The following is a 17,848-nucleotide window of genomic DNA, read 5'->3' as shown; positions in this document are numbered from 1 at the left end:
AAAACATTTAAACCAAAAAATAAATATTCCCAGGAAGTCATACTGAATGAATGAATGAATGAAAGCATGAATGACTGTGAAACATCAGAACATGTGACCTGGTTAAGTAATGAGTTTCTTATTCCAAGAGGTATTAAAGCAGAGACCAGATTATGCTCAGGAATACTATGGAGGGGAGATCACATATAGAGGTTGCCATCACAACATCAATCATTCATTTCACAAATATTTATCAAGCATCTACTAGGTTATATAGCATCATCATCAATGACAAGCATTTAGCAAGTACCTACACTGTGATAAATGCTGGGAATATTAAGAAAGGCAAAAACAAAGTCCTTTTTCTCAAGAAGTTCACATTCTAATGGGGAAGACAATAACATACCAACAATTACGTACATATAAGATATATACAGAGTAAATGGAAGAGGACCTCACAGGGAAGGTATTAGCAATGGGAGGAATGAGAAAAGGCTTCTTGCAGAAGGTGGGAATTGGGTTAAGTCTTGACAGAAGCCAGGAGGAGAAGATGAGGAAGAAGAGCATTTCAGAAATAAGGAATAGCTGGGGCAGCTAGGTGGAGCAGTGGATAGAGCACCGGCCCTGAAGTCAGGAGGACCTGAGCTGAAATCCGACCTCAAACCAAACACTTGACACTTACTAGCTGTGTGACCCTGGGCAAGTCACTTAACCCCAACTGCCTAAAAAAAATACATAAATAAGGAATAGCCTACAAAAAAAGTGTCAGGAGATGGAATGTTATAGGTAAGGAACAGCAAAAAGGCAGGGAGGAGTCACTAGATTATAGTGTAAGAAACTGGGAAGGCAGAAAGGGGGCAGGTGGCAAAGAGCTTTAAACACCAAATGAAGGATCTTATATTTTATTCTAGAGCTAAGAGGGAGCCTCTGGAGTTTACTGGTATAGGAGTTAGGGGCAGAGGACATGGCCAGACTTTCAACTTAGGAAGATTACTTTAACAGCTGAGTGGAAGATAGTCTGGAGTGGGGAGAGACTTGAGGCAGGGGCACTGGCCAGTAGACTTTACAGTAGTCTTGGTGTGAGGTGAAGAGGGCTTGCCCCAGGTAACAGTTATGTCAATGAAGAAAAAGGGACATATATGAGACACTGTGAAGTTAAAAACGACAGCCATGACGACAGACTGAATATATGGGGAGAATGCAAGTGAGGAATCAAGGATGACAACAAAATTTCATGCCTGGGTGACTCAGAAGATAATAGAGCCCTCAATGGCAATAGGAAAGTTTGAAAGAATAAAAAGCTTGGGGGGAAGGATAATGAGTTCTGTTTTATACATGCTGGGTTTGAGACATTATTGTGCTAGGTGCTAGGAAAGGTATGCAATTTAGCTAAGATACACAGTTCTTGCCTATGTGCAGCTCACAATCTGAAAGGTAGGGGTGGAGGGAGATGGTATAATAAATTTAGAAATAAACCATCTATAAAATATAACCTGTTCATAAAACAGGTGCTAGCAAAGTGCTATGTAATGTCTGAGGGCAGAGGGGTCACCTCCTATTCTTTTGGGGGGGAAGTGGTATTTAAGAAAGGCTTCGTGTCAGAAGGACATTTGAGCTGAGCTGAAATAGTTGGTTAGGATTTCAATCAATACATGTGAGTATAATCATTTAATATTTATGTACTGTCTACTATGTACAAGGCCCTAAGTTCAGTACTGTGGGTCCAAAGGGAAAAGCGAGCACAGTCCTTCTACTCAAGAAGTATAAAATTTCTATGAGAGATAAGGTGCACACACACATAAGTTTTATACAAGGTAGAATTTGATAGGGACAAAGAACAGATCTAGACAAAGTGTCCTTGGAATATCTGAGAAGGGAGAGATGACTTTTGGCTGGGAGGATTTAGGGACTACTTAACAAGAAAGCAGTACCTAAGTTGGGCCTTGAGGGGAAAAAGGGATTTCAACAAGCAGACTTGAAAAGGGAGTATTCCCAGGCAAAGGTGATGGCTCATATGAATGCATGGAAATTGGACAGCGGCAGGAGATGACTGGGGAACCATTAGGAGTCAAGTTTGGCTGAAGCATACAGTGCATAAAGAGGAATATTGTGCAATCAGGCTAAAAAGATAAGCTGAAGTTAGTCTGTGGAGGGCCTAAATGCCAGGGTCAAGAGTTCATAGTTTAAGCAACAGGGAGCCACTGGTGATTTTTGAGCAGGGAAGTGACACATTCAAAATCAGGCACAAAGAAGATTATTTTGGTAGCTGTTTGAAAGACAGATTAGAAAGAAGAGAAACTGGGAGAAGTAAGAGTGATTAGTAAGGCTATAATGAGGAGAGGAGGTAAGGGTCTGAATTTGGGTGGTCACTTGTGACAGGAAATGTGAGAGATGATGTTGTGGTGTTAGAACCTACAAAATATAATAATTGATTGGATGTTAGGGAAGAGAAAAGAGTCAAAGTTAACACCAAAGTATTTTCAAAGGTAGAAAGGCTGCAGTCTCAAAAATGCGAACTACGGTTTTGCAAAACGTTTTGAAAGAATGTTAATCATGAAAGCAGCAAAAATAGCAACATATAACTAACTCATGCTTTAATAATGATACTACAACTAATTATAGCAGCTTATTTTTATAAAGTACTTTACAGTTCATAGAGGGTTTTATATATGCTCATATAATCTTCATGTGAGGTCAAGTTTTGTTGTGGCGGGAGGAGTGAGGGAGGGGAGAGGATCTTTACTTCTGAGTTCATCAATGTGGGGAGCTTCTGGTGTGAAAAGCCCTCTACCAACACAGATCAGCAATTCCTCTGTAGCTTATAGTCTTAGAGAATTGTTTGGGGTATTAAGAGGAAAGATGCCTTTCACTTTGTAGATACTCATTGAATTGGTTGACTAAGTGCCTTGTTAAGCTGGTGAATATTTCCTAACTGGATTCTGCTTTAAATACTTTCAAGTATTACATAAATGTCAGTGTTTATTTCATATTACTTCTCTTCATGTATTTTACATTCTAGTCAACCAAATCTATCTTGTGATGGAAACTATAATCAACTCATAAGGTATTACTTGAACTGAACCAAAAGAGTTGCCATTCAAAAGAAGTGTAAACATAATCCTAATTGATGAACTTCTTAATTGTTCTTCCTTGTTGTCCACATCATGAGTTCAGATACCAGCCTTAATATACAGATCACTTAACAGTGAAATATACAAAGGAAAAATGAGGGGCATTACAGCTAGATTAAGTTTGGTCCCTTTAAGTGAGGGGTTATCTAATAAATGGAACTGCTGTATAAAATAACCTCAAATGAAATTGTTTTTCTTACAGTTGACTTTTCTCTCCCTTTCCTGAAGCTTCATGCTAGAACCCACCTTCTCCCTCTTCTTTTATGTAGGCCAGTTGGTAGCCAGACTCAGAAGAAGATGTACCCAATTACTGAACTCTCCCATGGAGGGGGAAAAAATGTGTGGAGTATTTCATCCTATATTCTTTCTGACAATATGGGCTCAAACAACCCAGTATCAGTCAAGTTCCTGCTCCCTGGGAACAAGAAATGGGTCAGCTAATGGGCCTTCAGAAGTTTATTTTGACTAAAAATTAATAGCAATCTAGTCAAAAACATGAAGGGGAACTATAAAACCGCGGAACCATAGAATGTCAAAGAAAGAAGGGACTTTGGAATCTTCAGGACGTTAGAATCAGGAAATAAGGAATACTGAAGCTAGAAGAGACCTTACAGTTGTGTGGTGTGACCTGTACTATTTCTAGACACATACTGCAAACTCACTAGTAGAGAGAAAAAATTACCCTCCAAAGAAAATCCACGCCTGACATTCAAGGCATTTCTTTCAAGATTCAGCTCCAATCTCTTTGTTCAATCATATCCCCCTTTTCCCCTTCTTGTACTCTCATGAATTCAAGCCAAATTGGAAAGTGCTGTGCCTCATGCACTCCTGACTCGGTGCCTTTAGCCAGATTTCCTATTCCAGAAATTCCCCTAAATGCCTCACTCCCTTCCTATCTAGCTTATATTATGGAAATATGTTTTGCATGACTTCATATGTATAATCGATATCATATTGCTTGCCTTCTCAAGGAGTGTGGGAGGAGCAGGAGGGAGAGAATCTGGAACTCAAAAAAATTTTTTTAAATGAATGTTAAAATTTTTTTAAATGTGGGAAATATTTAATGAAATAAGTAAAATTATATTTTCAAAAAAGACAAGCATAGTTTCCAAGAATAAAGAAGTGAAAAGAACAAAATCTAGCTTAAATGTACTTTCTTGAAGCATTTTTAACTAATTTCAGCAAGTCTTGTTGCCTTTTGAGGATGGCTTTAGTCCTGAAAAATCCTTGGCAGTATACTTCTTCCAGCTCAGGAAGAGAAGTTATTGCAATATTGGGATAGGAGTTTTTCTGCTACAGTGGGAGTTTTAAAATTCTCTGAAGTAAAACATAGAGAAGAGACTAGGGGTTTTGGGGGGGAGGAAATCTCAAGAACTGAGCCTGAAACAATCAAAAGCATTTGGGCAACAGGCAAAAGGAGAAGAAAAAAATACAGCTGAGCTGCAGCAGAGAGGAGAGAGCAAGGTGTCCGACCACTGGCCCTCCAGCCATCTCAGAGTAAGAAGACTCAGGCTGAAGCAACAGCTGAAGTCACCTCTTCAAGCACTGAGGGAATTTTCAAAGAAAGACCTGTTCTTTCCTCCTTCTCCCATTCAGCGTCTTATTTATTATCAAAATGATGGAACATACCCTGCTCACTTATTCACTCAAACATTTTCCTGTAACCTGAAAGTTGCCTCAACCATAAAGAGGCCAGAATTAGCTAGAGATAATCATAAATTTAAATTTAGACAGAAAGCCAAACCTTTACTTAAATGTTAGGCATCTTCTCAGCCGAGGGCTCTGAATGTTGTAATTGTACTTCTAATTTTTGGTTTACCATAAATTTTGCAAGGCAATGATTCAGGTGAAGGACAATACCACATGAGAACACTGGTTAACGAGACTTTATAGCTACTCACCAAGAGATGAAAAGAACAGAAGTCAATATCCACGAATATGTGGATGTGGCCCCTGTGGTCCCATAGCTAGGTGTGGCGGAGAAGGGGAAAAGGGGAAGGAGGAAGGAGTCAGACATGCAGAAGGATATTCAATCAGTTCAAAGGCCCTGGGCCACCTACATAGATAAAGCCCTTAGACAAAGACCTGATTTGGCACCAACAGGAGACTGCCACAAACCATGCTCCATTCTCTAGCAAGTTAAGGCAATAGGACTTAAAAATATTCTCTAGATTGCCTAATGAGTAATGAAAAGCAAGGAAAACCAAGAATCCTAATTTTAATTGAGACCCAAGGCACCAAACAAGGAAGTAAAGATAAAACTGAACCAGAGCAAGCAAATGGATGGGGATCAGTCATCATGCGTACATTATGAGCCATACAGGGGGCTGGGCTGAACCCTGGTTCCTGCCAGCTCACAAAACTCCATAATGCATCGCAGGAGGGGATCATGTGGAATGGAGGGGCCACTGTATTGTTCTTAAGCTAAAAATGAGCTAATTTTTGTAACAGCATATGGCTGATTAAACTTCTAGAGACAAAAGGAATAGGGAGGATAGGGTAGTGATTACTTCTGCCACCCACAACCCTCTGTTGCACATGCCTTGATGTCCCCGGGTAGAAGTTATCCTCACAGAACCAGAGAATCCTAGAGGTAATAGAATTCCTCTACCAGAACAAGAATCTCCTTTATAACTTCCCCAAGTAGTCATCTAGCCTTTGCCTGAAGACATTTAGCGAGAAAACCATTACCTCCAGAGACAGCCCATTTCACTCGTGGATAACTAATTTTAGGAAGGATTTTAGGATAATTTTAAGATAACTCTAATTTATAGGATATGTCTATACATCAAGCCTAAATTTTCTTCTCTGCACCCTTGTTCTAGTCCTGCCTTTTGGTGCCAACCAGAACAAGGCAAATCCCTTGTCCACAAAAGAGCTACCGTGACGCTCCCCACAGTTTTATCTCTCCAGACTAAATAGTTCCAGTTTCTTTTAGCTGGTTCATGCTATAGCATGATCTCAAGGACCCTCACCATTCTAGTCTCCTAGAGTTTTCTGGGCTCTCCTCAGTTTATATGCCTTACCAAAATGGGGCACCTAGAACTATCTGCACACAAAACTCCAGGTGTAGTCTAATGAGGGCAAAACACAGCTAGACTCTCACATCCCTCATTCTGGACAATATCAAATTGAAAGAGGACTGGTTTAGGAATAAAAGAATCTGTAGAATTGAATCTGAATCTTTTTTCTCCCACTCGCTACCTGTGTGACCTTAGGCAAATCACTTTGCCTCATTGGGCTTCAGTTTCCCCATCTGCAAAATAAGGAAGCTGGACCAGATGACCTCTGAGGTACCGTACTTCCATCTCTAAATCTATGATTCTTTCAATGAAGGCTACAAATAATTACATTACATGTAAGGCGTAAAAAGTGCCTTAAAGAAACATGGTCAGACTTTCCAGAGTTTCATGAAAGGGGAAGTTCAATGTAACTTAAAAATGCAAAACAGCCAAAATAAGCAGTTTAGTGAGCTCTGTAAGATCCACATCACATTCATAACTTTTCTTAGGTCTATCTTGCCTAAGGAGTAGCCTGAAGGTGGCTCTTCAGTGTGGTTACTCTTGGTGTTTTGGGCACACAACTCATGAAATGGTTAAAAACCCTAAATGTACCAGAAACAGAAACACATTAAGTCAAGTTTTCTTTGATACTACTATTTAATATTTAATTAAGCAGTATTTAATACTATTACTTAGAATTCAGCCCTTGCCAAGTTCAGCCCTGGCTTTTATGAATCTGGACATGATCGGAGATTAAAAACAAAATCATAACAAAGTCCGTTCTTTCACTAAGTGGGTTTCCTTCTTTCAGGATTCAGAGAGGAAAAAAAAAAAGAATCTAAGCCAGCACCTAGGCCATTATGGACCCCAAAATTTCTGTGAGATTAGCAGGGGATGAAGCCTACCCCAGAGTTTGGGATGTGTTGCTAGATTCAAAAACTTAATAATGGTTACTTGAGATAACACAGGATTATTAGGGAATGATACTGGTCTAGGTTTATGAAAGGCTTCGAGGGGGTAAAGGCTGTGAGATATATTGTAAAAGACTAGATTTGGAGTCAAGGACCCCTTGGGTTTGAATCCAGGCTCAGGTGTTTACAATCCATGTGAGTGTGAAGGATAATAATACTTACACACGATCTACACCTCTGAGTTGTTGGGAGGAAAGCAGTTTGTTGAACACTATGAAATAAAAACTATTATTACTATTAGTAGGAATCTGTCTTGAAAGAGGTTCATTGTAGAAGGGGAAAGGGAGATTGCTATAGATGTTATACAAACAAATTGTGTAGTAATCAATGGATTTAAAAGTACAGAAGGCTAAGATGGCATCTGAACAAGCAAGTTTCAAAGATATTTTAGGAAGAAGACAAATTTCGACCGTAACATGGTTAGAAGAAGCACCTTGAATTTAATCTTTCTAAGGTTCCTTCTCATGTGCCTTAAACATACTTAGATCTATCAAATATTTTTTAAAAAAAGTTTAAAAGGAACTTTCCATAGACCATTAATGGTATATCCAGCTACTATCATTGTCCTCTGCTTCATATCAATCTTCTTGAAAAATCTGACAACACCCAATGCCCCCACTGGATTCTCTCAACTCCTTGAAATTGGGTTTCTGTCCCACTTTACTGAAAAAAATCAATCAAACAACCAAATAATAGGCATTTATTAAGCACTTACTGTGTCCCAGGCACTGTTCTTAGCACTGGGGATACAAAAAAAAGTAAAAACAGTCCCTGCCCTCTGGGAACTTACATTGTAATGGGAGAGACAAATATACACATTGTACATATAAGATATCATACAGTAAACAGACAGTAGCCTTAGTAGGGAAGGCACTAACAACTAGGCCAGAAAGGCTACTAGAGGAGGTGATGTTCAAGTTATGTCTTAAAGAAGACAAGGGATGCTAAGAAGCAGAGGAACCTGGTGTCTCCATACTTTTCTTGTCTTCTCACCCTTGACTCCATTCTACTCCCATGACAATCCAGTCACAAAGGTGTGCTTGCTATTTCTCACCCACAGCAATCCCTTTCCCCTCTCCATGTCTTTATGTGTCTGTCCCCCAGGCCTCCAATGCTCTCCCTCCTCACCTCTGCCTCTTAGCTCCAACCCTACCTTCTGCAGGAGGCCTTTGCTGGTCTGCTCAGCTTCTCATGCCTTCCCTCTGAAATCACCTTCCATTTACTCTGTATATATATCTTCTGTGAACACAGTTTTCATATTTGTCTCCCCCTTTAGAATGCAAGCTACTTGAAGGCATGGGCTATTCCTGACTCCTACTTCCCAGATGGAATACTGAATTCACCCTGAGCTTAAAACTCAAGGCTCCCTTAAGATGGTTTACTTTCCCATTCTTTCTCCTTTGTGTTTCACCTCTTCTCCAAAGGTATTAATCTGTTCCTATTAATCTTAGTATATCAGTAGGGAAATACAATCCAATAAAACCCTGTTTTCTAAATCTGAGGTAAATAGCACTTTGGAGACTAGAGAGTTATTACTCCTCACTTTGCTGTCATGAAAGAGAGCACAGCTGGGAAGAACTACAGAAGGGCTAGGGAAGAATGGGGAGAGAGGCATCCTGTAGAACTGGGCCTTGAGTAAGGAAAGGAAAACTAGAGAGAATAGGACCTAGATAGAGACATAAACCATACAGGACGGGATTCTGAACAGGGGAAAAAACCTTCCCTAAACCCTACCATCTCATTGAGCTATTGTCCTCTATCTCTCCTCTTAAAGCCTCCCCTTTCCTACTGCCTATTCATTCTTCAATCCCTTTGCAATATGGCTTCCAATCCCACTATTCTACTAGAATGTTTCTCTTGAAGGTTGACAAGAACATTAACTGCTAAACCTACAAAGCTACAGTCTTTTTCTCAGTCCTCATTCTCTATTGGGGCGGGGGGGAAGACAGTGGACAGAATGCTGGGCCTGGAGTCAAAAGACCTGTGTTCAAATCCAGCCTCAGACACTTACTAGCAGTATGACACTGGGTAAGTCACTTAACCCTGTTTGCTTCAGTTTCCTCATCTGTAAAATGAGCTGGAGAAGGAAATGGCAAACCACTACAGTAGCTTTGCCAAGGAAACCCCAAATAAGGTCATGAAGAGTCAGACATGCCTTAAATGACTGAACAACAACATTCTCTATGACCACATGAGTCAGCTTTTGATACTCACTCCCTCCTTCTGGATACTTGGTTAACCTTCAGCTTTTGAGACACTGCCTTCTCTTCATTTTCCTACATACCTGACTATCCCTTAATTTCTTTTGCTGGTTCTTTATCAAAATTCCATGTCCTAAGTCTGGGCGTCCCCCTGAAATGCAATTCTAAGTACTCTTACCTCTCCTCTGCTCTTTACCTTCCAGCTCAGTATATCTGATGTATGGGTTCAATTATTACACACAGATGACCCAAAAATCTATATATATGATTTTAATCTTGTTCTTAAACTCCAGCCCTATATGTCTACCTGTAACCCTATGGGCACCTAAAATTCAACACGTCCAAAACTTAAATAATCAACTTTCCTCCTCAACTCACCTTTCCTCTAATACCAATTTCTATTAAGGCTACAGCCATCCCTTCACTCATTCAGATTCAAAACCTCTCAACAATGCCAGAATATATAGCCTCAATCGAGAAGGGACCTGCGACCATTTATTTTAAGTCCATCACAGCCCTGCCCGAGAATCTCCTCTCCAACATTCCCGGCATCTGCATAGCCGTCCAGAATCCTGCTGGAAGAACTCCAGAGGGAGCACCGCTGCTCTCAGAGGCAGACCACTCCGCCTTTAGATGGACGCAAATGGTAGGGAGGGCGGAAATCTGCCTCTTTGCACCCTCCACCCTATCGCTACGGCTCCTGGCTCTGTCCTCTGGGGCCAAGAAAAGCAGGTCAATCCTCTGTCGGTGAGGGCCTTTCAGGGACTTGAAGGCGGCTGTGGTGATCCACAAAGATCTGCTCTTCTCCATCCGTGAGTCCTTCAAATGACCCTCATACGGCACAATCTCAAGGTCCTTTGACCAGTCTAGGTCGCCCTCTCCCACACATTCTCCAGCTTATCAATCCCTTCGTGAAATGTGGTTATCAAAATGTCATTCCAGGAACACAGTGCTACAGGTATAGTCTGACCAGCTGGAACTATCACCTGCCTAGTTTTGTACTCTCTATAGAATAGAGTTCTCGCTTTATGTAAGTGGGCCGCTCCACAGATTCCTACCTAGATTGATTTTTGTGAAATGTGAATTTGCCCACGGGGAAGGGAGAGAGGAGGGCATAAAGGGGTCTGTGCAATGGTGGAGGAAGGGGCAGGAACACAGTTCAAGAACACACGGGGCCTGGTAACAGAGAAGTGAGAGCTGGAGGGGGAACATGCAGGGTGCCGGGACAGATACACGGTACTGATATGTGGTACTCAAGTGCTGGTGGACAGAAGCGGAGTAGGGTAGGGTTGGACACCTGGGCAGGTGGGTGGAGAGGGGCAAAGATCTGCTCTCTCAGTGCTGTAGGTCTCAAGGCAGGCCCCCATGCAGCAGTAGCAGTGGTGGCAGGCTCTCTGCCCACCCTTTCTCTTCTTTCACTGGGAAGGTGTTTTGTTTTTTTTTTTAAGTTTTTTTGTGGGGAGGGGAGGAGAAGGGGAAGCTACAGAGCACGGAGCCAAGGGGCAGGAGGGGCACAGTACAGTTTAGTAAAGTTAGCATAGGTGTTTTTGTTTTTTGTTTTTTTTGGAATGCAGATTTCTTTCAGAATTATTTATGTAATGCAAATTTATGTAAAGTAAGAACTATCTGACCTCTCTTCACACAGCTTAAAATCACATTAGTTTTTTGTTTTGGTTTGGTTTAGTTTTGCTCTCATCATCAGGAATTTACAGCAGCATGGAACCTTAGAACTTGACTAGTCCAAATCTCTTATTTTACACATAAGGAAATCAAGGCCCAGAAAAATTGATTTGTTCAAGATCACTAAAGTACTAAGCAGCAAGACTAGAATTTAAAGTCTGGTCCTTTGAATCTAAATCAAGTATTTTTTCAACTATACTACACTATATTCATATTGTTGAAAAAGAGATAATTATTCTTTGCTAATAATATTACCATATTATGATAGCAGAAAAAAATTGAACAATGACAACCTTAAACGTAAAAGTAATGAATTCTCCTATTTAAAAAAAAAACTATTAAATGTTCCCTACACAAAAAATAATCCAAGAAACATATGCACTTTTAAAAAACAACAGAATGGACTAAAATTTACTTTACTTCAACTGATTTTAGAAAAATCCTAATTAGAAAACATTGAGATGAGAAACAAGGGTACTATAACATGCTTAAAAGTGCCACTGATAATAAAAGAACAACATCATCCCATTTTTACTCATATTAAGTTTATAATTCCTTAAAAAGCACAGATAGTTTTCAAACAGACCATCTGGCCATACCTTCCCCATGTTGTATTTGGGAATCTGATTTTTCACCCTAATATAAGACTTAGATGACTTATCCACATATTAAACTTCATCTTATTATATTTAGTCCAAAGATATTTTTAGATGAGATCATCCAATGTGTTAGTTATCTCTCCAAATTTTGAGTCATCTAAAAATTTAATAAGCAGGTCATCTATTCCTTCATCTGTGCATTTGTCACTGCTGACTCCCCTTTCCTCCTAGATACCGTCTCTTCTCTGGGTTTTTGTAACTCTGCTCTCCTTGGCTCTCCTTTCTGCCTGGTTGCTCATTCTCTATCTGGATCTTCCTTCATATTCCACCCCATAACTGTACCCTGGGCCCTCTTCTCCTTATATTCTTTCTCTTCATGACCCCAACAACTCCCCTTGGTTCAGCTCCAATTTCTATGTAAGGCAACTTCTATATTATATAGCCAACCCTACCTACTCACTCTCCTAAGGTTTAGACCCATATCAGCAACTGTCTATTGGATGCTTCAAACTAGATGCCATTAGGTATCTCAAGTCACATATCCAGAACAGAATTCACCAAATGTCCCTCTTTTTTCTTGAGGGAACTCCATCCTTACATTCTTCCTGATTGACAACCCCAAAGACATCTTTAATTCCTCCTTCTCCTTCCACCTGCATAGGAGAAGATCAATTGCCAGATTTGTCAATTCTACCTCCGCCAGATCTCTTGGATCTGTCCCCTTCTCTCCACTTACAAGGCCACCTCCCTCATTCAGGCTCTCATTACCTCTCACTTCTCCTTGGTCTCCCTACCTCAAGCTGCTCATTCCATGCAGTTGCCAACACAATATTCCTAAAGCATAAATCTGACTACATCACTCCCACGCTCAAGAAGCTTCAGTCAATTGTTCCCTAATGTCTCTAGAATAAAACACAATTTTTTTCTGTTTGATCTTTATAGTCCCTCACAATCTAACTGCAGCCTACCTTTCTAGCCTGATTTCATACTGGAGTCACCCTTGACTCTGCCCTCTCCTTTTCCCTTGACATTCAGTCAAGTTGCCAAGTATTATCAATTCTACCTTCACAATATATCTAACAGCCATCTCCTTCTCTCCACTCAAATAGCCACAGCCTCATTTAGGGCCTCCTCACCTCTCACAGGAATTACTGCAATCGCTTAATTGGTCTTCCAGACTCCAGCCCCTCTCATCTCTAATCCACACCCTACAGAGCTGCCAAATTGACATTCCTAAAGCACAGATCTGACAGTATCCTTCCCTTCAGGAAGCTCCAGAGGCTCTCTCTTGCCTGTAGGATGAAGTGCAAACTCCTCTATTTGACTTTGGAAATCCTTTACAATCTGGTTCAACTCACCTTTCCAGGCCACTCTCTGTGTTCTACCCCTGAGGGCCTGCTTGATATTCCCTGTTCGTGACATTCTATCTCTAGTCTCCATACCTGCAAAGGCTGTCCCCCAAGCTGGGAATAGGCGCCTTCCTTACCTTCTCTTCCTCCTACAATTTCTAGCTTCCTTCAAAGGTCAGTTCAAGAGCTTTGCTCATATATGTGCATATATACATGGAGGTATATGTATGTATGTGTATATGCACATATATATGTTCATATATAGCTCAGTTCATATATATAATACATAATATGTATGGTTTTATACATACACACACACACATATATATATACACATATATGTGTGTGTGTGCACAGATATAGATACAAAAGGTTTGCCCCAATCATACATAAGCTTGTTGAAGACTTTCATTTTTGTCTCTGTATCCCAACTTCCTAGAATGGTGCCTGTCATACAGTCCCTTAGTTAATGCCTACTGAATGAATGAGCATAGGTTAGAATGCATTGTTGAGGAAAGTTTTCAGGAAAAGGTGAGACTTGGGACTGGGATTTAAAATGAATGAGATTCAGATTGCTGCAGAGGAACAGAAAGATACTCTAGGAAGCATCTTTAATGCTTCAAAGTAAGTATTAGTAGTCTCCCCACCAACACAGACTGCAACCCATTTGAGCCTAATAAAATTGTCTTTGTGAGTTCCTATGTCCAAAATCTTACTTCTCTTAGGCTACCCTCTAGATGACTGATAGAATCTGTAATGAGGCCCGAATCCAAAAAGCCTTTTCAGCTTGGGAGGCCCTACCAGCACTTCAACCCTGCTGATGAGAACTCAATGTCATCTCCTTACCTTGAAGAGGCATTGGCAGAAGACCCAAATGGAAGCATCACCATGGAGCAAGGCAGGGAGGATATCACATGACCAATGACTCACGGCTGGGTATATCCAAAGACTAGGATCATGGGATTATAGGCCAGAAAACAATCCAGATTTGCTGTAATAGAGGCCTCATATTATAGTAGCATGAGAAATAAAGATGAATTGGAAGACTGGGACACTATGTATCACAATATCACTGTCCTTTAAATAAAAAGATGCTGCTACTGAGAAGCTATTTAGTATCTGTTGGGAGATGGGCAGAGGCTGGCCTGACAGCTAAAATTTAGGTGTGACCAGAAGCCAGGTCTATTCATTCAAAAAAAAAAAAAAAACTCTATTAAGTGTCTAGCCTGTACAATGCACTGGGCCAGGCACTGGAGATAATCCAAAGTAACATTTCAGTTTACAACTGCTATTGACAAATCTTGGCTTTTTTGGAGACACTTCCTCTATATCTGTTAGCTCCCCAAACACCAGACCATCAGTCACTGTGATGAGCCAGATCATTCTATCTGCTGACAGTCAATATCTCCTAGAACTACAGCATGGCTGAGGACTGTGATTCAACAGAATGGCATTAGAAGCAGAGGTCAGGATCACCTAAGGAAAACCTGACAGTTTTCTCACAAGCCAGTACTGACACCATTATTTTTGTATTAGATTAGGAGTCTGGAACTAGCATTTGGAAGAAAATAAGGATTAACTGCCCAGCAATAGGATCACTGAATCACAAAAAAAGATAAGAGTTAGCAGAGATGACATCTTGTCAGTCAGTCAGTCAATAATCATGTGTTAACTACTTTCTACATTGCCAGACACTGTGTTAAGCTCTGGGGATACCAAAAAGGCAAAAACCAGTCCCTGCCCTCAAGGAGAGTACATTAATTAATATGAGAAAAACTAGTCAAATTTGTATTTATTTTTTAACAAGAATCAACTGTAAAATATCCCCAGCAAGTAGTCATCTAACCTCCACATGACTATTAAGAGGCAGAGACATCACATATTAACCCAGTCTTCTGACCCCAAATCCAACATACACTCTGCAATACCATTCTGTCTCCATAATATTCCATTGCTTCAAGAGCTGCAAGTAGCCTCAAGGGTATTTTTACCATTGACAGAAATCACAACCCCTCCATGCCTTGCTAAATGGTTTCATAACAACTCATATTTATATTGCACTTTAAGGCATAATTCTAGAAGAAAGGTAATATGAGGATCCATTTTATAGATGAGGGAACTGAGGCTAAAAAAAGCTTAGTGACTTACCCAGAGTTACACAGCTAAGAAGTGTTGGAGCCTGGATTCAAGCCCAAGTCTCCTGATTCCATATCTAGCATTCATTCCACTATGCTATATGAGTTGTTGTGGACAAAAAAAATTCATTACCAGGTGGCAGCCATCTGGCAATAAGCATCTCTGCAATTTATTAGGCTGGTCCTTTAACTGGTCTATTAATGGGTCCACACTTTGCGAAAAGCAGGGCCTCTGAAAATACACAAATCCATCACCAGTCCCGTGCTTGAAGGTTTTCCAGCTTGGCAGGTCCTGCCAAGAGTGTGCACTGCATAAGCATAGACTCGTGGGGTAAAGAATGACCTCAATGTCCTGTGCATTCCCTGGAGAAGGACTTCAGAGAAGGAAAGTAGCACAGAATCATAGAATTTAGATTCATGAGACACCTTAAATCAACCATTCAATCAACAAGCATTTAATAAAGATTATCAAGTAGTTCCCTCATTCTTCAGATTAGGAACCTGAGACACAGAAAGGTGAGGTGGTTTGCCCGAGTTGACACAGGCCAAAATTTCCATCCCCCAGTTTCTTTTTCAAGTGTCTGATGATTTGCTGGAACTTGTTTTTATTGTCTTTATTTTTTCTTAAAGCAGTTCTTATCTTGATCCAGTAGCAAAACTGAGATCCTAAATCTAAAACTGAACTCATCTTTCACCTTAAAATCTTTTCTCTTCCAAATTTCCCTGCTTCTTTTGGAGGTACCACCATTCAGGTTTGTAACCTCAGCATTATCCTCAACTCTTCTTTCTCTTTCACTCCATGTATCTAATCAATTGCCAAATGGTGCCATTTCTACTTTTACAACATCCATGGCAAACAAACGCCATCCCTCTCTACTCACATAGCTCTTGCCTTAGTCCAGGCCCTTATCGCCTCTTGCCAACGTGACTCACCTCCTAATTAGTCTCTCTACCTCAAGTCTCTCACGACTCTAGTCCATGCTACACATTGCTGCCAAAGTAATTTTCTTTAAGCTCAGACCTTACCACGTGATTCCTCTTCCTATTGATACTAGAATAAAACACGAACTCTTCTGTTTAACTTTTAAAACCCTTCCCAACTTAGCCTCCACCTACCTTTTCCGCCTCACTGGACTGCACTCTGCCACCCAGACAGTTTGGCATTCCCTCTGTTCCTCACTAACATCCCTCCATCTCCTCTCTGCCTTTGCGCTAGGCATCTCCCATTCCTGGAATGCACTCCTTCCTTAGCTCCACCTTGCAGTCCCTCTCTTCCTTCAGTACCATCTTTTGCATGAAGCCTTTCGTGATCCTTCCAAATGTTAGTGCCTTCCCTCCCATAGTATTCTGCATTTAACTACTTTATGTGTGTGTGTATACACATATATATACTTACATATGTATTAATTTTCTATTTATGCTATAGATATTTTTATATGTACTGGTTGTCTCCTTAATTTTAAGGGTGGATTTTATTCTTTGCACTTGTATTCCTAGCTCCTAACACAGTGCCTGGCACATAGTAGATGCTTAATAAATACTTGTCACTTGACTATTTATTAATTAGAATTCAGGTCTTCTGACTCGAGGTCCAGTGGTCATTCCCTTCTACCATGCTGTAGTACCAAATCAAATCCAGGTTTCCCAGTGTGCTGAGGGGCTCCCCTTCCTTTTGGTACTAATGGCCAATCTGATAACAGTAGCTAAGTCAAGTGGACAATGATTGTTTCATCCCATCTCCACAAACAACTCAAATTTCCCTTCTTGAAGATTATTCCCGATGCTCACATACATTCTAAAAATAAAGACAGGAGACATTTTGCCCTCTCTGGGCCACTTCTCTAACATTCTTCTTACCACAGACAGTAAAAGAAGTCATCCATGACATCTTGTTTATAAGAACAGTGAGCTATTACCGCATACCCCACGTTGCTAAAGAACAGTATGAAAAGAAAGGACCTGATTCATTACAACTATTTCCCAGGAGGACCCAGCAAGAGTCAGATACCACTTCAGCAGCTCAGTCAATAGAACAAAATTTTCATTCCTCCGCTTCTTTTTCAAGTGACTGATGATTTGCTGAAGCTTGTTTTTATTGTTCTTTTTTTTTTCCTTAAAAGAAGTTCTTACTTACCTTGGTCCAGGTACTTTAAAAAAAAAATGTCAAGGATATGCCAGGGATAAACTGTTTTCCCCTGCAGGGCAGTCATCTAAGCTAAGAAGTACTTCAGTACTGTAAGTTAATCAGAATAATCTGCCCTGCTCAGGCCACATCTAGAGTACTATGTTCAGGGCTGGGTGCCACATTTTAAGGAGGGCATAGACAGGCTAGAGCTTGTTCAGAAAAGGATGCCTGGGGTGGAGAGGGGAATGGGGGAAATGTTCCATGAGGATAAAATAAAGGAACTTAGGAGGTTTAGTTTAGAAAAGATTTAAGAGGCTATGATAACAGTGTTCAAGTATTTGAAGAGTTGTTTTGTAGAAGAAGGATTAGTTTTCCTCTGCTTAATCCCTGAGGGCAGAAACAGGAACAAGGGACAAAAATTACATAGATGCAAATTTGGAAATGATAAAAAGAAAAAGTCTTGCCTCAAACACATTATTGGCTGTGTGACCCTGGGCATGTCACTTAACCTCTTGGTGCCCTAGGCAAGTCTCTAAGACTAATTTGCAGGGAAGAGTTCTTCATCTGGGAGTTCCTGGTACCAGTGAAATCATAGGTCCAGTGCCCATCCCTGTCCCTGTCCCCAGATGAAATGGGATTTCTTCAGAAATGCTGGGATCCTGCTTACTGGATGTCT

At 40.6% G+C, this 17,848-nt stretch overlaps 1 protein-coding gene across 1 annotated transcript in view; it reads right to left on the bottom strand.

Annotated features, from left to right (window-relative positions):
• WDR25 (WD repeat domain 25) overlaps positions 1-17,848 on the bottom strand; it is a 249,064-nt gene that overhangs the window by 37,638 nt on the left and 193,578 nt on the right. The gene's annotated exons all lie outside the window — the stretch shown is intronic.

This window comes from Vombatus ursinus, unplaced genomic scaffold (genome assembly GCF_900497805.2).
Source record: "Vombatus ursinus unplaced genomic scaffold, bare-nosed wombat genome assembly UNPS02007284.1, whole genome shotgun sequence".
Classification (NCBI taxonomy): domain Eukaryota; kingdom Metazoa; phylum Chordata; class Mammalia; order Diprotodontia; family Vombatidae; genus Vombatus; species Vombatus ursinus.
Note: the sequence above shows the minus strand (reverse complement) of the source record. Positions and strands in the feature narration are given on the sequence as shown.